Below are 24,460 nucleotides of genomic sequence, written 5' to 3'. Positions count from 1 at the left end.
TTAACCTGCTGGAAAGCTAATGATCCTGATGTCACTGAAGATTTAGGAGTTTGAGAAACAATATTCAGAAGCCCCCAAAAGCATCTCATGGAAACCACATACACTATGGGAAAGCTGAATGCGTAAGACTGCATGTTTATTTATTTATGCAAATACATAATTTATAGCCACACTGGTGATTTCTTGTTTAGCTGCGACTGGTTATACAATGATTAGGTAGAGCAATAGATTTCAACCAGAGTGTCAGCTTGGGTCTTTCATACCTCTGTTTGGCTATTATACCTAACCGTGAAGACACTGAAATAAATCGTTATTGCCTATGTTAAGCAATAAACTCTCTGAAAAGAGCCTCCACACTCCTGGAATATTTTCAGCACTGGCAAGCAGGAGTTTGCTCTGGAGTTATTTTTGTGGTGCTTTCTTACCCTTCTTACATTACATTTGGGCTAAATTTACTCCTGGGGAAAAATAACACAGTGTAAGATGCTAACAGGTCTTTATAGTGCCCATGGCTATATCCTCCAGACTATTTGTACTAACACTCATTTGTTTGCTATCACCCTGCCACATTGCGCTGTTCAAGGCCAACAACCTGCTAGGAACTAGAAATGGAAAGCTGGGTGATGTGGCTCCAGGGAGATTGTGAAGAACTTTTCAAATAGGTTTTGCTCTTGAGATGAAGCCTCAGGAGCTCCTGCACTACATTTCCATGGAACATTTAATTGAGGGGTCAGTGGTCATCAAGAGCCCATTAGGGTCGAACTCGAAGTGGGCACACATGCTCCATTAGCATGGGCCCTAGAGAGTGCCTTCTGTGAAGGGGTACTACAAATACTCTTATTGCAACCCTAGCAGTGGGTCAGGCAAACTCTGACGTGTGACTGATGTGCAGATGTCCTCAGAGGCTCCCAGTTTCACCATATGCTCATTTGACCAGATGGCACTAGTGCCCCTGTGCTGAATTTGGTTGCCATGAACTTATGGCAACACAGGGTGAGTGAAGAACAGGTTGTTTCTCTTTTCTTGGATTTTGAGAGGCAAGGAGGATGTGTGTAGGACCACTAGGAAAATTTCTGTTATGAACTGTTGGGTTTTGGATCACTGTTTCAGGATGAGTACTGTGCAAAATTAACTGACCACTAGGAGAGATTAAGAGTTAAGACCCAAGATGGGTCTGCAGGACAGCTTTTGCTGGGCTTTTTAGTGTCTGAAAACAGTGGCAACATGACCTCATGGGAAAGCTCTTGCACATGGATCTTTCTTCAGCGTGCTGTGTGGGATAGCCAGTGCCTGGTGAGTGTTACGTTTGGAGGAAGAGCGTGTTTGTTCAGAGAGACCTCTAATTAGACGGTACAGCAACCCTACAGCTGGATAGCCCGCACTGCTTGCCTCTGACAAGAGCTTTCTGTTTGTGCCAGCAGTTGTTATGACACCGGCATATCCCAGCAGTGGGAGGCACCATCGAATAGATCCGCAAATGCATGCAAGAATGCACGAGGCAAAGGAAAACAGAAAGAAAGAAAAAAAAAGTGCTGCTTCTGCTATGTCTGCATGCGTAAGCCTCCGAGGGTTTGCCTGGAAATCAGGGCGCAAACCTCCCCGGTTTTATTTTATTTATTTATTTATTTAAAAAAAAATAATATATATTTAAAATTAATTAATTAATTAATTAGTTCCAGCTGCTCCCTGGGAAGCATCGGTCGCGGGCCCCAGGGCACCGCAGCCCGCTAGGGGGAGGCATCGGCTCGGGAAAGCCCCCGGATCCCGCCCCGCACCGCCCCGCGCCCGGGGCAGCTCCAGCTGCACGGTGAGCTGATCGCAAATTCAAAGATGCAAAATTTGCCATAAGAAAGCCAAATGATGTTTGCTCTGTACCCTTTTCGCTTAGAAAGCCCTGGTGTTGTTGTTGGTAGTTTGTTGTCGGTTTTGTTGTGTTTTGGTTTTGTTTCGTCTCTCTCGTGGCAAGGAAATTGAAAAGAAACTATTCTCATTTCATTGTTCCTTCAAGAAATACAATGGGAATCATTTGCTTTTCCCGAAGATGTCTCCCCTCCTGAGACTCCTCCCAGTCTCAGCTACTTCCAGCAGAAAACACATTGAAGAAAAGGCAGTTCACATTTTTCTCCCATTTTTTAAAGAGTAACCTATAACCAAAATCCCATTGGCCTTTTTCTTCTAGAGGAAACAGCCTTAAGTTGCAACAGGGGAGGTTTAGGATGGATATTAGGAAAATTTCTTCACTGAAAGGGTTGTTAAGTATTGGAAGAGGTGGTTCAGGTAAGCAGCTGAATCACCATCCCTGGAGGTTTTCAAAAAATGTGTGGATGTGGAGATTAGTGACATGGTTTATTGGTGGACTTGGCAGTGCTAGGGTAGAGGTTGGACTAGGTGATCTTAGGGGTCTTTTCTAACCTCAGCGATCTATGATTCAGTGATCACTCCTGATTGCCCTGTGTACTATATTACCTTGATATGGCTGAGTCAGACTGGAACTAAACCACTTGGGAATTTGTGTTTTCAATGATAGGAGAAATCCTCCCACTCTCCTGTGCTACACTTCTCTGTTGCTGCAAGATCTCTTACAAAGGGGTTGCCAGAATTTAAATGTTGTGGGCCTGACACAGAGGCCCATTTTTTTGTTTGTTTGTTTGTTTGTTTGTTTATTTTTTTTTATTTTTTTCCTTCCTGTGGCTGCTCCAGTTCTCCTACTCCCATAGGTTTGCAGCATCTGCAAAAAGCCTCTTGGAAATGGAGCCTATCTGCATCAATTCAAAGGTGTGTAATTTAATTTTAGTTACCTGACTTTCTATATTTCTGAAATTCATATATTCCAGCATTGTTTCCTTCATTTTTCTCATAACCTTATCCTCCCAAATCAGGCATAAAAAAGAGCTTGCCCTTCCAAGAGAACTGTGTGATCCTCCTGCAAAGAACCACTTAGCAGTCTGTAGTGCACCTCTTTGTACACACACATACAAAGATGCACACACATTGACACACCCTGGTTCATTTTTATGTGCTATATTTCACCAGTCTGGGGAGGCAACTGTTGTGCTGACATAAGAGTAAAGCTTTATACATGAAGGCTTTAGTTTCTACTGAAAATGACTGACACGTTCATCAGAAACCTAGGTGGGTCAATGTCAGGGACAAACCTGAATCAGAAACAACATCCAAAGGGTAGCAAAATATCCAGAGTTTTGATACACTTTCCATTTTTGTGCTGAACCATGTGAGTTTAATTATGGGTATTGGACATTTTCATATACACCCTACATCCAGCACCAGCACACATGGCTAGAATAAGTTTTCTTTGGTTTCATATGACACCATTCTTAGATAAATGGCTTACAAGATTTTGTTTGCTATGCCCAGCTGCATTACACCAGAGGACTACAGGAATCTCATTCAAGGACAAAATAAAGTCATATGTTTCTTTAATTGCAATTGCTCTTTTGAAATGACACAAGCAAACAGGAAATGCACACTGAAATGTTCACTTTCCTGTACATTGAAGAGAAAAAATACACTGTTTTTCCCAAATGCTATAACCTACTGCTTTTGAAAACTATATCCCTCTCTCTTCCAGTTTACAGGACAGTGTTGTAGCACAACAACTCTATGATCAAAGCTCAATCAGTTTTCTGATGGAGATTTATGACTTTGGTATGTTTTAATCCGTAATGTTAATATCTACTCTCTCAGAAAAAAAATAAAAAAATATTTTCCATGGAAAGACTCCAGTATTAGGGTTTAATAGGGTAAAGGTCTGTGGCAGGTTTCAGGGTACTGTTGTTATTTTTATGCTTTGTTAATTTGAACGTTCATCAGAGGTGCATATGTCGCAGTAACACCTGCTTGCCTCATCGTAGGCATTCATGAGAAGGCATTCACGATGCTGTCAAGGCATCCATGATGAAGAACGCCTACTAAGTGTGTAACAAGGCCCGTCAGGGCTCAGCATGAAGGAATGTCCTGAAATGATACAAGAAGAGCTCTTCTACTGCTACTATTTCCCACTCATCTTTTATGCATGGAATAATTGAAAACTTAAAACAAGATTAAAGGCTAGAGCAGTCCTCAGGCAGATCCATGGACTAGAGGATTCACCATCTTTAGTTTTGGCATTGTGAGGCACAGAAAAGTAAGCAACTGACCCAGCTGATAAGAACATGTAGGCAACACAGACTTGCGCTAACTCAGTTCAGTTGTGCTGTGCAATACAGAACAGAAAAGGGAATTCAGCTTAGCTGGCTGGTTGAAATTGCTATATAATTAGCCTCCTCTGAAATTTCTCCTATCAGAAATGGCAAAGCAGAGGGCTTGGGACTGCAGGATCCGGTGATATAACTTGTGCAAATCCTGTGCATTCTGGGCTCTTGAGCTCTCTGCAACATTCAGGCAAAGTTTCGTCACAAAACATATGGAGAAAGCAAGTTTCCCACCAAACAACTACTGAAAAGCAATGGTTGCTTTGGGCATTGTCTAGACAGTGCTACTGTCTACTAGCAGTATACAAAATTGGGAAGTCCTTTCCCAGCCTAGCAAAGCACGTAAGCACATGGTTAATAACACACAGTGTAATAGTTCCAGGGACTCCAATCAAATTAAGCTATGTGCTTACAAGCTCTGTTGAACTGGAACCAGATTGCATTAGCTTGCTTTAACCTCTCCACAGATCACAAACACTAAGATGGAAACACCTGCCTTAGAGAACTGAAGATAATAGAGCAACACAGGAGGAGGTGATGCTCTGACTGGTGGCTGCTGGGATGGTTTGGGTTGATGTCAAGCCCAGCATGCAATTCTGGGTTCAGCAAACCTAGGAGTTAATTCTGATGCTATCTGTGATTCAGGGAAAGAAAGTCAAAGCAACCAAAGGTCTTGGCCAGGATAATTCTCTTGACATTTATAAGGATGTTTATGCATACAGAAAGAAGGGGTCTTCTGCATATAGAAAGATTGGGGCTTAAAATGATCTGTCAGCAATATCCAGCCTTGTTATGAGAGATGAGCTAAGACAGATGTAGTCTGGTTTAAGGAATGCAGTCCATGGAGTGGCACCTGCTTCTAATTTGGGTGAATTCAGTCCTGTTTTGTCACTTGCGGTTTGCTTACATTAGCAAGCAGCATTATCAATACTGCCCAAGCTACCGTCTGAGACTAAAATACCCTGTCATTGTCACTGCAATTCCCTAATGCTGGTTTTACAAGGATTTTACTCTTGATGTCATTCTTTTTAATTGCATTTGGATTTATTTATTTATTTTTTATTAGTCTGAAAAATAAATGATTGTTGTTGCTGGAACTCTGGTCCTCTGACAACACAGCAGAGCTCATGTGAAACTTGCTGGTTTTGTCCTATATCGTTGTCAATCACAAAATGGCATGAGCTCCTTTAATGACATACTTTATGTTAGAAGAATTAAACATGCTCAGTACTGGAAACCTGTCAGGGATTGCTGATGGCATCCATTTTGGAGGCCATTATAACTGTATCTAGGGAGTTTCTGGCAAATTGCAGGTATCTAGGGACAATGTCAAAATAGTCAGATTCAGTTTTTCATGCTTAAAGCCTTTTGCTCCATAAGGACCTGATTGCTCTTCAGATCATCTTCATCAAGCTGTATCTCAAGAGATGTGGGCATGCTAAAGATGAAGAGTGATACCTGTATCCTCTTTTATTTTAAGAGTCCCTTAATCATGCACTGCCTTCATCAGGAGACTGAACATTGGCTGTGGGAAGCCCTGGGATGTGAAATGAATCTCAGGGGCATCTGGTTCAAAACAAAGCTCTCCACGTAAAGAGTAAGCATCTCCAAACATTTGTTTTTCCATGTTGAAGCACAGTCAGTCTCAATATGAGTTCCCAGCATTTCTGTAGTGGTGCTCAAAATTTTGTATTTATCAAGGCTTGTAAAGGGATTTCTGGTGCATGACAGGTGGATACTCATGGCCAATAAAACCCAACTCCATGGCCTACAGGGGGACTTCTTAACAGTGACCAGAGCCAGCTGACTGCTGACACTTCACTTTTCTTCCATGGTGCCTGACCAGGGAGGTCAGGGCTGCTGGAGCTGTGCAGGGCCCCAGGAAACTGCCAAGACACAGTCAGGCAGACAGTGCCTGAGGGAACTCTGGAGCCCTGGGCTGCTGTTCCAGATGCCTGCTTGCTCCTGCAGCCCTTCCCATACTCAGTGCTGCAGCAAAGACCTATTGCAAGATCTGTTCTGTGGCTCTGTATCACCATGACAAGTTTTTTTTTTTTTTTTTCTCTCTCTCTCTTTTTTTTTTTTTTTTTTTTTTTTTTTTAATGCACAGCAGGAGACCTTGAAATGTAGTTTAGAGCAAAGCAGAGATTTGTGGTTTTAATCATTGTCACAAACGCTGGTGTTATAGGTGCTTGTTCAGTTTGGCCATAACATTCTAGCAGGTTTAACACCAGAAATATAATAAATATAATACAATACAATACAAGCAGTGACAGGAATAAAGGAATGATCTCTGAAGACAATGCAATACCCTGGCCCATTTTGCATAGCCCAGGGATGGTTTCTCAACCCATCTCCCCAGAAATCCACAGAATAGAACCAGCTGACAACAGGGAAAAACGTGTCTAAAAGTAGAGAAAACTTTTTTTTTTTTTTTTATATATGGTTATTATTCAATCAATATTAAGAGATTAATATTTTCTGTTTCAAATTTATATAACACTTCAAAATATCAACTGAAAGCTATATCCTGACCAGGAGAGCAAGGAAAAATTCAATGTTATTTATTGCTATTTCTTGCACAGGGAAGGAAGAAGGAAGGAGTTGGGCCAGGCCTTTTGTATTTCAACAGTATTCAGAGAATGTTTCACTAGTTTTCTTCTCATATTCTAAAAGTGTCTGGTGTGTTACCAGCACAAACAGCCTCTCTTTCAATAAATATAAATGTGTTTTTAAAAATTAGTTTTTCTTGCCACTTTTTGCTATTCTTGCCTGCAACTTGCAGGCTACTGCTCAAAGGCTACAATTTTATACAGTCTAATATACATCTAAGCCTATCCTAACATCGGCACATTTCATTTCTTTTAGTATATTAGGACAACAAAATGTAATATCAAAAGTACTTTAAACTTTGTTCCATATGAACATTTTCTAAGATAAAAGCATCAGATGTCCTGAGAAGCCAGCAATAAAAATCACATCAATTTTCCTGGTGCAGAATCAGTCCCACAGAAAATCTTGAATGATCTGGTCTGCAGACTTCAGCTATGAACGTCTCACAAACCTCATCTCACGGATAATAAGGACGAAGTGCTACATCATCAAAATATGAAAGCCAGCAGTGAAGGAAAGCTGTTACACAGTGCAAATCCTCATAATGTGAATAACAAAGCCTTTCGGCATAGCTCCTTGCTCTCTCTCTCTTTTTTTTTTTTTCCTTCTTCTTAATGTTGTATGTCATTTTTGTGATATTTCTCATGAAAGAGCAGCTCTGCTGCCACCATTAACACAGTCAATGTGTTACATTGATGTGGAGTCTGCAGTCCCCTAACAAAAGACCATGGAATTAATTCAAATTCAGCTTGAGTTCTGGGGAGTAAGATTTAACAGAAAGCAAAACTATTTAATTAAAACATAGAAAGTCTCGAAAGTTTCCCAGGAAAAATATACTGATATACAGTATGCTGTAGAATACCTGTGGCAGACTACAGATATATTTGATAATTTGAAATAACTTTGATTATGTCAGTTTTATGCTGCTGTTGGATTATACATCACTTTTCAACTACCTAAGAACAAATCTCTTCATTTCCCATCCATGTGTGTATATTCTACTAAAATTACACTGCTTGATATTGCTAAAGCTCTGCAAAGTTGTGTTTAAAGTCCCGTGTTTCTAGAGTCATCCAGAGTCTCCTACCATTAAAAAAATAATGGACATCTGTAAAAAACAAGCAGACAAACAACACCAACCAACACTGATGGTCAGTTATAGGGGTTTCTAAAAATAATAAAAAAATTAGTTCTTATTTTTCTTTCTATCTAAGATCATACTCCTAAGAAAGGCTGGCTACAGAAGTGTTGAGATAGAAAGGCAGTATACATGTCATTTAATTTCGTTCTACAACTACTTTTAAAATGGGATGTGATAAAAGACTTTTAGTGCTTACATGGGACAATTGGCATGATCCACCTGGCTGTAGCCACTTTTCCAGCCAGTAAAACCTTGTTTTCCCTGCCTGCCTCTTATGTTTCTTCAGGCTCCACTTCTTATGATTATAAGAAGAATTGACATAGAATATTTGCTGTTTCATGAAAAAAAGTATTATAATAAATCAGCCCCTGTAATAAAATCAAATTTTATTCGATTTCAGTAACATGAACTCAGCTCATTGCTTTTCACCCTGACATTGTGCCTGGCAGCCACTTGCCAGCAGCTGGGGCGGTTGGCTAACGGGAATTACAGCACTACCTGTCAAGAGTTCTGTCTTGAAACCACCCATTTGGTTTGTAGTACTCTGGTGAACCAGCTCAGTGCTGTATTGATTGTGTCCTACTCTTCAACCACCAACAAGATTTCCTTTGACCTGCCCTTCATTCTGGTTTCTCTCGGTTGCCATCCACTCCTTCTCCAGCTGCTCAGCCTAATTCCACCTGCATTGCTGCCTGACCATCCCTCTTCTCCTCTTCTTTAGATTTTGTCATCAATGATCTCTGCATCTTCATCTCATGCCTCTCTGGCTCTTTCAGAGTTCATGAACAGCACTGGATATTAAACCAAGATCAATCAAGATTCAACCTTCAAGGCCTTCAACCAAGGCCTTGGGCACCCCCAGCTGTTTCATTGTCACCTGCTGCTCTGCTTCTGATTTCTTTTGCTGGTAGTTGTTTGGTCTCCTTTGGCAGCTCTGATGCTTTAATCAGTGACACAGCCTTCTTGCTCTGAAGCCTACAACTTCTCTAATGGTGTTTTTTTGTTGGACACCTGGGCCTCAGCTTCCACTCTCCTCTCTAGTAAGTGAAGAAGAACTCCACTGCATTTTGTTCTTCTGTAGTTTCTTTTTCTGCTGTAAAGAAAAATAAAAAATATTGTGATTAATAAAGGATCATGATTTTTACAAATTTAAACCACAGATACCTTGTCGTGGTGATACTGATACAGGTCATGGGGGACTTCCCCTGTCTTTCTTTGTGGGCTAGGGTGGCTTCAGTGACTTTATGGATTCAGACTCCTCAGACACATTACTAGAAGCAGTTTAACACAGAAGCCTTACCTTCCCTATGGAGACCCAGCACATCAGCTGGGTAGCTTGACACACATAGTTGCATTTTAAATGTAAACTAGAGCTACTTATAACACTTTCAGGAAAGGAAAATTTTTCAGAATTGCATTGCTATGTTTCCTAAGAGAGTGGTTCTCTGCTCAGCTGTGAGATAATGCTTCATCTTGGCCAAGTTCTCAAGTTTTACTCGGCATAATTCGGATCACTCAGCAATGAAAAACTGTCCTTCAGATCTGGCAGAGCTTGGACTTAACCTCCACCTCCTGTATCTTAAGCTGGAACCTAGGCCTTGCCCTGCATATTTTATTTTAGTTTAGTTTAGTTTAGTTTAGTTTAGTTTAGTTAGGTTTAGTTTAGTCTAGTTTGTGGAATTCAACTTAGACTTTTTCCCTGTGCTTCTGCAGGACACCCACATGTGTAGCCTCAATTTTGGCAGGAGCACTGATCCATTTAGCAGCTGCTTATTAAAAATAGCGTCCTTCTCCAGAAAAACGTTTATGTGAATGCTCTCAGAAAGAGTTTCTCTGACTGTCTTCAGATCTGGGAGTTTTAAAGGGTTAGTTGCACAGATGAGCAGAAAAATCTTACTATAAAAAGAAAGGCAGCCCACGTTACTACTATACAGACACTAGCAGACGTGTTGCATGTGATTCCCTTATTCTTAAACCAAATGCTCTAGTGGTTAAAGTATCCTGGTGATTACTTGCAAATTAATATGTGCTAGACTTGGTCTCCAAATTCAGTTCTTATTTGGAAGTCTTTCTTATGCTAAAGAAAATTATGTGCTCCCTTTCTTGTTTTTCACTTGCTCAGGAAAGGCATTACATTGGCTGTCCACAAAGTGCCCTTTGCTTTCCACCTCCTGTCTGTACAGATCTGTATGTACTGTTACATTCATGGCTCTCCATGCTCCTGGACAAGGTGGTTACAGGTCCAGTATCAGCAGCCTCCCATTGAATTCTGGCAACATTCATTTATCTGAACAGAGCAGAGCGAAAATATGTTACCTTTTCAGCCCTGCAAGCTGCACTTTCCATAACCAACACTCAGCCTCCTTAAAATGACAGTAATCAATCATGTATTGGTTCCACTAAGGGCTTGCTGTGGTCACACCTTACCTGAAGCTGCCCAGTTCTCCTTTCAGTTTGCACAAGCACTAGGAAAAGGCTCTCTGCTTTGCATACATTAAGCCCCAAATTATTTTGTTTAGTCAGATCATAATCAGAGCAAACTTCCTCATGCAGGTGCCAAGTAGGCTCAGTGCTTATCCATAGGGAACACTGTTTTGAAAGTAAACATGCTTTGCTCGGCTGCTCTTGGAATATCTGCTATAACTCTCCCATTATTCACAGGGTGGGACCCAGGGTAGGGAAGTGAGGCCATTTGTCAGAGTACAGCCCTTACACACAGGACTCATTTTACTTAACAGGAACTGCTGCTAAGGAGCATATGCAGCTATATCTTTCAGTCCTCCAGCGTCCTACTGCAGCACCAGATCCTTGCTGACGAATCCCTTTACCACTGGCAATCCATTTATGTAACTGTAGAGTCAGGGTTCTTTTTGCAGGGTTGGAAATTGCAGCAGTTGCTTTTCCCTTCACTCTCTTAGCCCAATTGCCTCTCTTCCCAAGCAGCCCTACTGCTTTCAGTAAGGGGTCACTCAGTGCAAGTGAAGGATAAGAATTTGTCCATTAATTGCATTGCATAGCTGGGCTTGTCCTTCATGATTTCAGTTTCTTACTAATCCAAAGGTGTACAACCCTGGTCTCTTTGGTGGTCAGGGTTTGAAACTGGGAAAGGTGGACTCACTGGCTGATGCAGTTGGCTGATCCTGCCAGTTCAGTGACACTGTTTTTGAAGGCAGTTCCGTCTTTGGAAAGTCCCCCTGCTTAGATCGGGAACTGTGAAGAGTCCATTTTTCTCCCTGCTTACTAGTTTGCTTCTCTGGCCTCCACAGGTCACTGCTTTCCTGATATATAAACAGAAATACGAAAATATGGATGGAATGTTAACAGGGCAATGATGTCCATGGCAAATTATAATTTCATTTCTTTTAACTCACTGATTCGAAGAGAAAAACATGCACTTGAGTATGGGTTTCAGAAAGACAGGCATCTATAAGACAGTGGATGAGTAGCAGTAGCATGTTATTTTGTAAGCCTTTTCCCACACCCTAGAAGTCTGTAGTGTCTGTAAGTCCATCAAAGACATGAATCTAAAAATGTCTCCTTATACAATTCTCTCTTTCAGAAAAGAAGGAAGTTTGGGCACACAACTGCTTTAAAACGCAACTTTCCTTAACTACCAACAGATAGAGAAACAGAAGTTAGCATGCAATTGCTACATACCTTGAAGACACAGAATTACAAACGTAAGAGCACAAGAAATGCTTCCAGCATCCAGACAGTGATGGCAATCAAGAGGTCTCATAGTCATCATGCATAGATTACTGTGCAGGTAAATGTGCACATAGTCACAGCATATTGAGAGAAGATCTAAAACAGCTCAGGCACTTATCTTTTACCAGGGCATGATACTTGTATAAATTATAATATGCACATGCAGAGAACAAAATAAGAATGGATCTGTAAGATGTAGAGTGGCCTCTGGACACACAATAGTTCTAGCAAAAATTCTAGATTCTCAGCCCTTGCCCACCTTGGCCACTCCCTGAAAACACTGCAGTGAAGTCTGCTGAGTGCTGTTGCTACTATTTAAAACTGAATACAATAAAATTAAATACATGCATATGTAAATAAACATATATAAAATGAAATAAGCAGCATAAAATCACAAAACTTTGCATAAAACCCACAGTATTAGAATGAACAATTTATGTTCTCAGTTGTTTGTGTACTTGTACAGGGATTAGAGGTGCTGGATTAAGAAACTGGGATACCTAAATACTATTTGTTGCCCTTTCACATCCTTCTGATGTCACCCCAGCCAAAGCATCTCCAGAGGGTAAACTGTACCCCTCTAAGAGAAGTGCCTTTTTGAGATGGGATTAATCAATCCTGAAGGGATGTTTCTCTAGGAGGACTACAGAAGGAGCCTACATAAAGCAGGCTTAGACCAGATGCTTAACTTCTACATGGCTGAAGTTGAGTGAGATGAATTCCTTTTCTGTATTAGTTTGTGTCTGCTTGGAAAGCTGAAGATAATGACACTTCACTCCTTTTGAGTGCTCAAGTGAAGAACACTAGTGTAGGTATTACATTAAAAATATTTTTGAGAAGTAGAAGGGTTTCTGGAAGAAATGAGTCTGAAATAAATCAGCCCACAGTTTCACAAGGCTTAGGGAATCCATTTCAATTGGAGGAGAAACTGCACGAATGATCCAAAGGATTATTTTAAATATCATTGAGGTATAAGGAAATTCATCCTACTTAGCAAACATCTTAATGTTCAACTCCTTGAAAACAAGAATGGTTGGCTGTAAATGCAGCCATAGACAGATCACTTGTGCCAAGGTTTCCAGTGTAATAAAAATATACCAAGTATTGCAGGATAATAGGAAGCAAAGACTATCATCATTTTGTAGAGGAGCGTTGGAATGATTCTCATCAGGTTGAAATGATTGGGCATTGCACCAACATACACGCTTATTAGTGGCAGTAGTTATGGGTATATAAATCTTAAAACAAAAATCAATCAATCAAAGAAAAACCATTGCTAACCTCATTTGCAGAAAAAGAGAAAAAGTCTGTTTGTGTGCTTCTCCATGGATACCATGTCCCAGACCTTCTTCCTCAGTCTCTGTAGAGTTCAACTTTTCTTCTTCCTCTTAGCCAAAGGGCCACAATCTACTCCACAAGAGGTTTAAATTTCAGCAGCCATTTATCAAACAATTTACCACATTTATTTGACAAATCAAATGGAATGAGAGAAAGGGGCTTTGAATCTCAAGCTTCATTTCAACCTACGGCGTTGTTGAGGCAGATGGTTAGTAACCGCTTTTGAAAGTATTAGTGATTTTGCACTAAACAGAACTATTGTCCTTGGAACATGATTCTAGGGCATTTCCTGCACTTCAAGACTTTAACTTTTGATTTCAGGTTGTTTTCTTAAAAGAATATTCCCTTCTGTAGTGTCAGGTATAGAATGGACATAATTCTGCAGAAAACAAAGTCTACTGGACCTTTCCAATTGAAATACTTCCTGCCACTGATGCTATTTTAATATAATAATCTAAACTAAAATTTTTATTAAGAACACCAAACCTCTGAAACCTTTCACCAACTCAGCAAATAGCCCTTCATCCCAAAAAGAGAGTACCTGGGCTCCACACTGGGGAGAAGACAAGGTTTGCTTCATACCAGAGGACTCTACTGAACACAGAGCATGAGAGATGAATATTCTTGACCAAATGCAAGCATGTGACTGTGCCCACTGAGTCAACTTCCTCCAGCTCAATCCCTCTAAATAACCCCATGTAGGACTTTATCTTCTCCCTGCTGTGCAATATCACCCCTTAGCTTAAACCTCAATAAGCAGAGTTTAAGCCAAGACATATTGCTGCAATATGGGCACTTAAAAATCAAGCTCCACTCAGCTGCTGGGAGTAAAGTGGGTCAGCCACCTCATGTTTACTGTCTCGTTTCCTTAAAAATTTATGAACCATGTGATATTCTCTTAAGTTACTTTTGAAAGAAGGTGAAATGAAACCGTCAATCTGAGGGGTATTTGGCTGTCCTCACACTTTGAAAGTAAAGGTGAGTAAGGGTTCTTGATAAGTTTGGGAATATTTACCATTCTATCCAATTCTATCCATTATTTACCACTTCCTAAATTAAGCTTTACAAAACCAAAGTCCACTTTCCTGCTCATTTTCCCCCAAATACCTATTATTGCAAGCCATGAACAGCCCTTCTTGGTGGAGGGAGTTCAATGACAGATGGGCAGAAAGGAAACTGATTTGTTTTGGAGCAGCTTAGTCTCAAGCTACAAATGTTTTAACCTTCTGCTTTTGATATGGGTTGACCAAAGCCAACAAACAAGCACCTACACAGCTGCTCGCCCACTCACCTTCTCCCAGTGGGAAGGGAAGAGAATAGGAAGAGCAAAAGCAAGAAAACTCATGGTTTGAGATTATGATAGTATAATAGGTGAAGAAAAACAACAACAGCAAAACAAAGACAATAATTCATCACCTCCCACAAGAAAACCAATGCCTAGCCAGGCTCCAAGTAACAGCCACCTCAGAAGCCAAAAAAATAAATCTCATTTTCCTCTACTAAGGCTCTTTGCTGAGTATGGCTGTCCTGTCTCTGCCCTCTCCTGATCTCCTGTCTCCCTCCAGAGAACTTGCAGGGGCCAAAGTGTGCAAACACTGTTCAGTCATGGCCAAAACACTGGTGTGCTATAAACATTGTTTTAGCCACTACCAACACAGAGCAATACATAGGGACTCCTATAAAGAAAGCTAACATCATCCCAGCCAGACCCAGTATAGCTACTGATGGGCTGAAGAAGTCACATAACATGGTCTCACCATGGGATACCCTGAAAACAAACACTGTTTTGCTTGTGATAGAACAGTCCTTCCTGTCTGCCTACAGAGGCCGTATCTGAGTTCTCCAAAATACAGGACCCTTCCATGGTCTGTGGCTGCTGAAGACCTTAGCTATGCTTCTTCCACCTCCTTTGAGTAGGGATGTTGCAAGGGACCACTGGCATATGAGATAGAACATTCATGGTGGGGGGGAGATGGTCTCTAACTACCCCTCCTCTCATCTAAGCTTTCATGACCTAAAGGTGGCTGAAATGTTGGGAATTTTATTTTTGACATAATGGCCAGAATGCTCGTGGCTAACACTGCTCCTGTTAGAGAGGCATCTGGGGTTCTGAAATGCCAGAGCACAGCCACCACAGCGGGGATCTTGGCATGGGGAAGAAGAAAGGTGAGAAAAGAAAAACATATAGGAAAAGCTGCGTGTTCAACTGCCTTCTCACAGCTCAAGACGTAAGGCTCTTTCACCACCTCTCAGCTCATTCTAACAAACTGGCTTCAAACTATTCAGTAAGTCCCTCCAAATCATACCATAACCACTAGAGAGGTAAGATGGACTCTGTCTTTCACATTTTCATACAGGTTTTCAAACAGGAAGGTTGTTAGGTTGATCAAGAATTATTTGTGGTCAACTTTTTTTTTTTTTTTTGTGAAAAATAGGTTGTCAAACACATCAGCCTAATTATACAGGTCCTGTTTCTGCCAAGATATAATTAACAGCCTCACAGTGATATTAAGTGCTGTGAGAGTTCATTCTGAAATGAAACTTGGCCTGAAAGACCCTTATCCAGGGGTGTTATTTTTGCAATATGCTTTATAATAGGATAATTATAATAACTCTGAAAGAGTATTTTAAATACATTTTATATGGCCTGTCTATTCCTAGCCTAGAAGTACTACACTTTCAATACATGGACATCTGTTACTTCCAGTGCCATAATTTGGGGTGGCCACTGTTGTTTAGACCTTTATTTAATGAGTGAGGGACAGGATCAAGGGGCAAAATATACCTGCAGGAAATTAAGCGAAACCCGAGGCAGAATGGGATGCCCTCTCCTTTCTTGCCCTCAGCTCGATGCTAGCTCTAAGCAGCTAATTAAAGGCATGTCTTCACAGCCATGAGACAACAATGCAGGGCAGAGCATGGACCCGAAGTATCCCCCTGTGCAGGAGCTAACACACAGCTGCCTTACCTCGCTCATTGCTGGGAGCATGTAAATGTGGCTCAGAGAGTGGGGCTGTGGGGTCAGGCAGCTCCCAATATGAGATGACGAGGTGACATTTGGGGGACCATGCCAGCTCTGCATGTCTACGTGTATTTGGTTCTGTGCAGCACATGGCGTGGAGGCTCAAGTCCTGTTTGGTGCCTCTGCTACTACTAATACATTGAGTTATGGTGATACTATCCTGCCTGTTTGGTGCCTTGGCATGCCACAATGGTACAAAGTCATCTGGACCCCCCACACCAGTAGAGTGATACCCAGTTAGCTGGGTGCCTTCCCAGCTGGCTGCTCCAAATCAGAATAAAACAAAAAGTAACACCTCTCAATCTGGCTCACTTCTTAATCAACAAATAACGGCAAACTGAGGGCAATTTCAGCCCTACTTAAGAGGAGAGCAAAGAATTTCCTTTGCCAGAAAAAAGGATTTATAAGTCAGTATTAAACTATGAGCCATTTACAAAAAGATAAACTCAGGCATTTCATTCCCTATCTGGAGAACTGAATAAGGTAAAGAAGCTGAAATTAATCTGCATTTATCATCTTCTGGTATTAGGGCTGACAGGGTAACCTGCTCTTATGTAATTGAACTAATAGCTGTGGTTTATTAACATCATTAAATCAATGCTGCCTAGTAAACTTTCGTTTTATCTCACATCATCCTGTCTGCCCTGAAGAAAAGAAGCGGTTTCCTAGAAGCGCATCCTTCCACATCATACATGAATCAGGCGACAGGCACTGACACGGGCTGATCCAGGGCGCTGCACTGATCATTTTAATGGTGGGGAAGCAGCACAGATTGCAGTTCTTGATAAACAGTGTAACAGCTATCGTTGTGCTGCTGCTGCACTTTGGCTGGCAATGGCTGCAAGCAATCCCTGGCAGTACAGATACCCCCAATTCACAGCACTGCTCGTTAATCTTGCAGGGTGGAGATAGAGCTGTAACTAAGGAAAAGTGCAGCTTGATCTGCTTTGCCATGGGGTGTCTCAAAGCAAATGAAGATTTTTCTATTTGTTGGCTTGTTTGATGGTAAAGGATTATAAGGGGAAAGCGCCTGCTTGTGTTGTGTCTCTGCCACTGTGATGAGGCTGCAGTTTGTGAGGCTGCAATTTGCACAGACTACATTATTAAAGGAGATGCTACATCAGGAAAGAGGCCTGGGTACACTTGGGGCACTGCAAGACGCGCTCAAATAAATATCAAGGAGAAGAGAAATGAAAATACAGACCTGAGAAGCGCTTGTCCTCTTTTTGTTTGTTGCTTGAGGTCTGATGGATTGTTCCCCTAACCATTCACATTTATATCTGGAGCAGCAGTAGGTGAAGAGAAATCCTCAGATCTTGCTGATGCCACTGTTTTCCAGACATAAATGTTCCTGCTGCCAAGAAATACTCTTCTACATCCCCCACGCTTAGGCTGACTTCTGCTTGTTTGTTTTTTATAGTTCCCAAATATTTACTTCCTCGACAAGGGATACCATACAAAGGGCATGTAGGTACAGACCAATGTAAAGAAGTGATAGCATGTAGAAATAAAAGAGTGTGAAAATAACTAAAATAACTGTGCACACCATGAGTGTGGTTATATCGGTTCCAACATAGATACATCTAGCTGTATCCCAACATGAAAATCATCAACATCTGTGTCACCAACATCTGTGGTGACTGCCAGAGCTTTGTCAGAGGGGAACACTTATGTTCCCGGAGGAATTCATTGCATCCCACCTCTGGCTCTGGTGGGAGGTGCAGCAACCCATGCTCCTCGGTTGCAGATGCTGTTTCTCTTATCACCCTGTGTGTGTGTTCATAGCTGTAGTCATTTCATGCATTACCAAGCTGCCAGTCACTAGGGAATATATTTTCAGCAACAGACCCAGAACACTTCCTCATTCTAAATATTCAGTGTTGTGTCAGTGAAATGCAGTAATTGTGACCAGGCAGTACTGCCCTGAATGCCCCTTGCACGGAACGCCACCAATAACTGTTTACCAGTTTATTTGTTGTGATGTTTTCCTCCACCCTTAGCAGTGAACTCCAGGCACCAGTCAATACCTTGTTATGTTGCTGCACATTACACACACAAAAGGCACAGTTGCTTCAGTGATACGGCTTAATATAAAAGCGTTAATGCACTGTGAAGCCTTTTCTTCTGATGACCACAATAATGACAAAGAGCGAAATTATGCCAAACAAAATGCCATCTACACTAGCCTTGACAATTTTTTTTTTTTTTCATGTCAGTTACTTTGATTAAAGGTTTTCCAGTGGAACTGCTGCCAGCTCTTTTGTTCTCTGAAACAGCTAATATTGATATAACCTAAAAATGCCTCTTCTGTAAAGTGTGATGCTAGCTCAAAAGCCTAAACTTAGGGCAGCCCACTGAGACAAGCTTCTCTGTTTCTCATCCTGGTCAAACAAGAGTTTTAGAACATGAACATGCTTAATGACCTTGCTGGATCAATGCCTAACTTGCCTGATACACAGATGAGCTTGTCCTCCCTTTCTGTTGACTGGCCCATCTTTCTCCATGGGTCTGATGCTGTGGCCCTGTGAAGTTATCTTCATACAGAAATTTTTATTTTTTTTTTCAAAGATTATGGCTTACACCTTCAGAAGATGACAAATTCCATATAAAATTAATTTCAGTCCCCAAACTAGAATTAACATTAAATAAGTTCTTGTGTCCCATTGGTGTAATAAAAAGGTAAAGTACAGACAAACTCGTATTTGTTGTTGCATGCTGAGCAGTGACAAATGTCTCAATGCCAAATCAGAAGTGGCTTAACTCCTTTTGCATGTATTTGCTTTTCACTGGAGAATAACTTTTCTTTCTATACGTTGTCTTCATTAGCTATGATGATTTTTAGGTATGTCTTACTTGGAGCAGGATATTCCTAGTTTAAAATAATGTATCCTATTGATTTCCTCCTTTCTTCCTTTCTTTCCTTTTTTTCTTTTTTGCCCCTAAGCATATCACTGATGGAAAACGTGTTTGTGAGCAGGTCTTTCAAGTCAGCTGAGGGCCGCTGTAGCACTGTGAAAAGTGAAGGCTGCATTGACTCAATAGTCAATTTAGGAAATTATCTTTATTATTGCCTGCCTCTGGTGTCTCCATGCATCGTGCATGTGCCCATGTGTATTTTCTACCCGGCTTGGTGCTCTCTGTGTGCCACCTGCAGGCTGAAGACACCAACTCACCTCATGGGACTGTTCCTGAGGTGCAGAGGGAAGACCTTGCAGTACTCAGTAACTGCCTTGGGTTTCTTTTAAATCCAAAATTAAAGCAAGGCCCAAGAGCTGAATGCACCCTACAAATTCAGGTTCAAAGGCAATTCCCCTCTCTTTCTGCATTGTTCTCTATGTGGGTAATCCGTTGATTCTTCCTTTTATAACAGATATAAATTTGAATTAATCCAATTTTCATTGGGTCATATCCCAGAGCAACAAGTCCGCTTTCCATGCTGCTCAAATTTGCATGGCTTTGTCTTTCACCAGAAGGAAAGAGAGGGAAAGAAATCCACTATTCCTTTGCCAGCTACTATACAATTCGCCCTGTGGAACAGTTTCCACCGAGTAGATTTCAGAGTGGAAAAGTTGGCTGGTAGTGAATAGTAAGGTTGTTCATTAAGGAAAATTCTAGTAGAGAAGGCTTGTGCCCAGATTTAATGAAAAGTTAATGCAACACATGGAACATCCCTCTGATCTGCAGCTCATTTTGAACAGAAGCTGAACCCAGACAGGTACATCTGAGGTTTTTGATAAATGTTTCATGTTAATTTGTGCATAACCCCAGAACTAGAAGGCAGCAGGGCACCTAGCAGTTAAACTGTGAGGTGCACAGAGGGAATCAGGACAGTAGGTAGGAAGAAGTGTGCCTTAATGTTTTTGAATGAGAAACAAGACACCAATAAGAAGGTGAAAATTAGGACTTTTTTTATTTTTATTTTTTTAATGTATGTATGGTTTCGTGGCTATGAGCTATTACCTCTAAGTAAATAAGGTAGTAATTAGTTGAAGGAAAGTCTAATATAATTAAGATACATCAAAGAAAGTGATCCCATTTATGGTATTGCTACTACCAGATTAGTACTAAAATGTACTAAATCATTTTGCAGCTTGCAGTGGTATCCATGTTAAGTCTGGCCTGCAAATAAGTCAGTGTAGTACAGAAAGTAACGTGTGTAACACAGCTCAATCCTCATTTTGGAAGTAAATACATCAGAAACTCAGTTTGCTATAGTTGGTTGCCATCTGGAGTTGGGAGGGAGGGGGAGATCTCTAATGCTATCAAATGCTCAGATACTGAAAATCAAAGAGGCATTACAATTGAATTTGTTCTAAAACTTATACCATCATGTAACATAACCCAAACCAAACTGTAATGATGGATGCTAAAGAGTTTACAACTGCTTTTTCAGCTATGAGTAAATTATAAATGCTTGTTTCTTTTCCACATTATGTAGTTAATGAGACTCAGTCTGCTTGGAAATAAGCTTGTCTGTTTAAAAAGTCAGGGTATGTGTGAAACACAAATGGGTAACCAACAGGCTCATGGCTCTGGAAATAACACCTCCTGACAGCACTGGGATAGAGCACTGCTTTAGCTGGGAGAAGCCAATCAGACTTGCTTATGCAACATAATATTCCCTGGCTGCCCTAGCGTGTGAGGGACTTTCCCCCCACTAAAACCACTGAAAGAGCTCTCTATTAATAACATACTTCCCAGCAGTCTTGCTCCTCCCCGTGTCTTACAGTTGTGCCATATCTCAAGCACATCAGAGGCATCTTTTCTCAAATAGACTGAGTAAAACTCTGTCATTTGTTGACTGTAATTAGCCAGGAAATTGCACGAAGTGCTGAGCTGATGGAAAGCAACAATGCCAACTACAAAACCTGGTGAAATGTTAGTCTCCAGTTTTAACATAGCATGAAAGAACACCTTGAGTTCATACAGGCTCTTTTTGTACATGTTAGAGATGCTTCCAGAATAAAATGACTGCTGATTTAGAAAGGAGAGAGTTCCAGATGTAGAATAAAGGCATTATGCCTGCATATTTCTCTAGTCTACATAAAGTGCATATGTAGACTTGCCAGGCTCCCTTTCCACTGTTGGCTTGTCTTTGATAAAACCAACACTTGGGTTGGTGGACACATACGGTATATTTAAAGGTTAAAAAGTAAAACCTGAAATTAATCAAAGGACAAGCCGAGCCAGAGGTGGCTACCTTGTCAGTGCGGCTGGACCTGCTCAGCAGCACTCTGCAACTTGCCCAGGAGCACTGCTCCAGAGGCTTCCCCTGAATTCCTCTTCCCTGAGCACCACATGCTGCAGGGCTCTGAGCTGCCTCTTGGGCAGAACAGGCAGGTACCTGATTTTATGTTTTCTCTTCTCTCCTTTTTCTTAAAATTCTCTATTGCCTGCTGGCAATTATTTGCTGCTTCCAGACAGGCTTTGTAAAGCCACAATACCACAGGGGAGTCGTTGGTAGAACAGCCCTAGAAGTGTTGCTGACCTGATTGCAAAGTATCACATTAACCGAACAGGACTTTTTTTTTTTTTTCCCTTTCTCAGCCTACTAGCTAGGTTTCTGCTCAATCACTCCATGTGTGTGGGAGAGAAATCCAGACACTGCTGCATTACTCACTGGCCTGAATAGGGAAAGCATTTCCATATGTTTTTCCTAATGTGTGTATACACAATACAAACTGAACTTTTAAATCACATGCTTTAAATTTCTAATAGTGACAAAGGGATCAGAACTAGGCTGTTTCTGTCACAGAGGTAAAAAACGTCTTTTAGCTTACTGACATTTAATTTTTTCCTTGGTTTTCAGGCCAACATTTCTGATGGATACATCAACCTAGATAAAGGAGATTATTACAGCCAAGTTAGCACAAATCACAAATCTGCTGAGGCTTGAAAGCACTATTGTGGTCTCTCTTCTTTTGTTTCACTCCCTCATTTCAAGTAAATATTATTGTAGTGTGGATTCATGGCCTGTTTTATTTAACTGTGATATCAGATGCCTGAGACTCAAATGCCATCAAGCCATTCATATATAGTTATCCTAAACACAAAGCAAGCATTGTGCACTCTAAATGAATGTGTTTAATTACCTTCAACCCATTTGAATAAAGCTGTACCACATGACTGGCAATGAATTTCTCACTGATTCCGACTTGCTTGGGATGATGTTAAGAAGCACTGCTGCTGTGCCGATAATTTCATGTGGGACTTGTGTTCCCAGTCCGAGGGGATGGTGAAGGCTGAAGTGTGGAGGAGCTGGGCTTCTATGCCTTTTGGTGCTGCTCTCAGGAGAGCAGTTACCAGAAACTACTTAACATCCCTAGTCCAAAACCTGAAAGAAAGAGCCACAGGGTGACACAGAGGACAACCAAGAGTCTGTCAGCTAATGACACACAGAGCAGCTGGTGGCACATAAGGAACATACACTGGTGAGGAGCCACCCTGGAGTTTCTGCTACACCAAGTGTGTAACCCTGACACTGGGAGAGCTGTCATGGGAGCCATCACAATGACCAGGATCAGTCCTGCCAGCAGGGAGTCAGGCAAGGGCACAGACGGTCTTTGAAGTGGGGAGATATTTTGTGGAGGAGACTAGGAGGAGGACGGAAGAGAAAGTGTCTTCTGTATGGGAAAGAGAGGTAGGAGAAAGCAGGAAACATGTGGAAAGAGACTTCACTAATTCAAGGGACATGAGGATAGGAAGTTGGAGGGGACATCCAGAAAAGAGGGAAAGGAAAAGAAGAGAAAGTCTGTTAGAGCTGGAGTCCTGAAAAGAATTGCTGGTTGTAAGGCATCAAGACATCTTGAAGGAGATAATTGCTCAGGTAAGTGACAGCCTTATAGATGAAATCCCTTTTTTCCAGGAAAAAAATGGCCACTGGAAACATATATTACTTAGACAGAAAGAGGGCATTTGATTTATTTGAAAAGTAAACAGAAAGGACAATTATGCTGAATGACATAGAGGTGTTACTCAGGGTGAAGATGGAACAAAACTTAGTTTTTCAGTATATGAAAGACCAAAACTGCATGGTAGTCTAGCACAGATCTTGGTGATGAAATGGCTTTCAAGGAACTGTTTTTCATTGTGTATGGTGCAAAGGCAATGCCACAGGACATGGAGACATTAAATATATATTAATTTTTAATTTATTTTTTTTTTTTTTTGAGAGGTGATAAGTATTCAGTTTGGAGAAAATGGGTTGTGGAATACTAAAGGAAGTGAGCTAGCCTTGAAAGCAACTGCTAGACCTAACCAGGCTGAGACTGCATGGCCAGAAGCCTGTGAGATGGCCTCACTTCTAATCTGAGCATCACTCACGTGAAACCTTCTGAACCCATAATTTAAAAAACAGCCTTCAAATGGGCACTTGGGGGCAGTGGTTGCTTGGCTGTAAGTGAGGCAGAAACAGTGCCTGATTGTCAGTCTGGAATTGTGTGAATGCTAGCATAAGCAAATAACCATAATGAGAAGGCAGCATGGGCCAAACCACAATCTCTCCAGGTCTCAGAAGGCTTCAGTTTGCGGAAACATATTCATGTTCTGTCATGGTGCTGAATTATGAAGTGATTCTTTGATTTTAACTGGTCCTTCATTTCTGAGGGAAGCATGTGGCCATGAAAGGGCTCAAAAAAAAAAAAAAAAAAGAAATAAAAAAAGTTAAGGGCTGTCCTTCAGAATCTGTCTCTTCCTGTTTATTTATTAGCTACACTCTAGCTGTGCATGGCTTTTTTTTTTTTTTTTTTTTTTTTTTTTCCCCAATAAAGGAGAAGACTGAGCCATGAGTAGCCTGCAGGTGACATTTGTGCCAGGACCTTCCCTAGAGGATGCTGGGGTGGATGTTCTTGGCTTTTTACTGTCTCCTTCTGAACATGCTATTTAATGCCAACTCCTTCAGCATCATTGTGCTATGTTGTTGTTGAACTGTAACTCCATAAGGCCAGCAAACACAAAGGAGTAGGCAACATCATGCTTTCATGTATTCTCTCGTAAAAGAAGTCCCAGCAGATAGATCAAATGAAAGAGGAGAGGGATTCAAACCTTGCTAAGTCATAACAAAATCCTCTGAAATGTGATACAGCCAAGACTGCGTTAGTTCTTCTGCATGACTTTTCCTTTCCACAGGAAAAAAATGCACTTGGTATGTTTTTCGTGGGCAGCAGTAAGATGCCCACAGATGTGTACAGACAGATGTGACCCACTCCCTGCCTCCACCTTACCCCCTAAGACAGCTGGCAACAAGCGATTTTTGATCTTCAAAGCCATCTATCTGGGCAAACATAATTCTCTGCCAATTCTCTGCCAGGAGAAAATACCTTTACTTTCAGGTAAAGGTATTTTATATATATATATATGTATATATATATATAAAATAAATACATATATATATATATTTTGCTTTCTTTAGCAAAGGGGCCAAGATGT

General features: G+C 41.1%; 2 long non-coding RNA genes across 3 annotated transcripts in view; both read left to right on the top strand.

Moving 5' to 3' along the window:
* The first annotated feature begins 1,415 nt into the window (after positions 1-1,415).
* LOC113842311 (uncharacterized) lies at positions 1,416-8,834 on the top strand. 2 transcript variants are annotated; one of them, XR_003494643.3, is made up of 4 exons: positions 1,416-1,555; positions 1,674-1,807; positions 2,701-2,775; positions 8,687-8,834. It is a non-coding gene; the product is annotated as an uncharacterized lncRNA (long non-coding RNA). The 2 variants fall into 2 exon arrangements; XR_005262994.2 differs by having other exon boundaries at positions 7,210-8,834.
* A 10,822-nt stretch (positions 8,835-19,656) lies between these two features.
* Positions 19,657-24,460, top strand: part of LOC106014863 (uncharacterized) — a 64,774-nt gene continuing 59,970 nt past the window's right edge. Inside the window, exon 1 of the long non-coding RNA XR_001186486.5 lies at positions 19,657-22,859. This is a non-coding gene — a long non-coding RNA (uncharacterized lncRNA). The remainder of the gene's footprint in view (positions 22,860-24,460) is intronic.

This window comes from Anas platyrhynchos, chromosome 1, assembly GCF_047663525.1.
Source record: "Anas platyrhynchos isolate ZD024472 breed Pekin duck chromosome 1, IASCAAS_PekinDuck_T2T, whole genome shotgun sequence".
In the NCBI taxonomy this organism is placed as follows: Eukaryota; Metazoa; Chordata; class Aves; order Anseriformes; family Anatidae; genus Anas; species Anas platyrhynchos.
The sequence above is the reverse complement of the archived record's forward strand: the minus strand, read 5'-3'. Positions and strand labels throughout refer to the sequence as shown.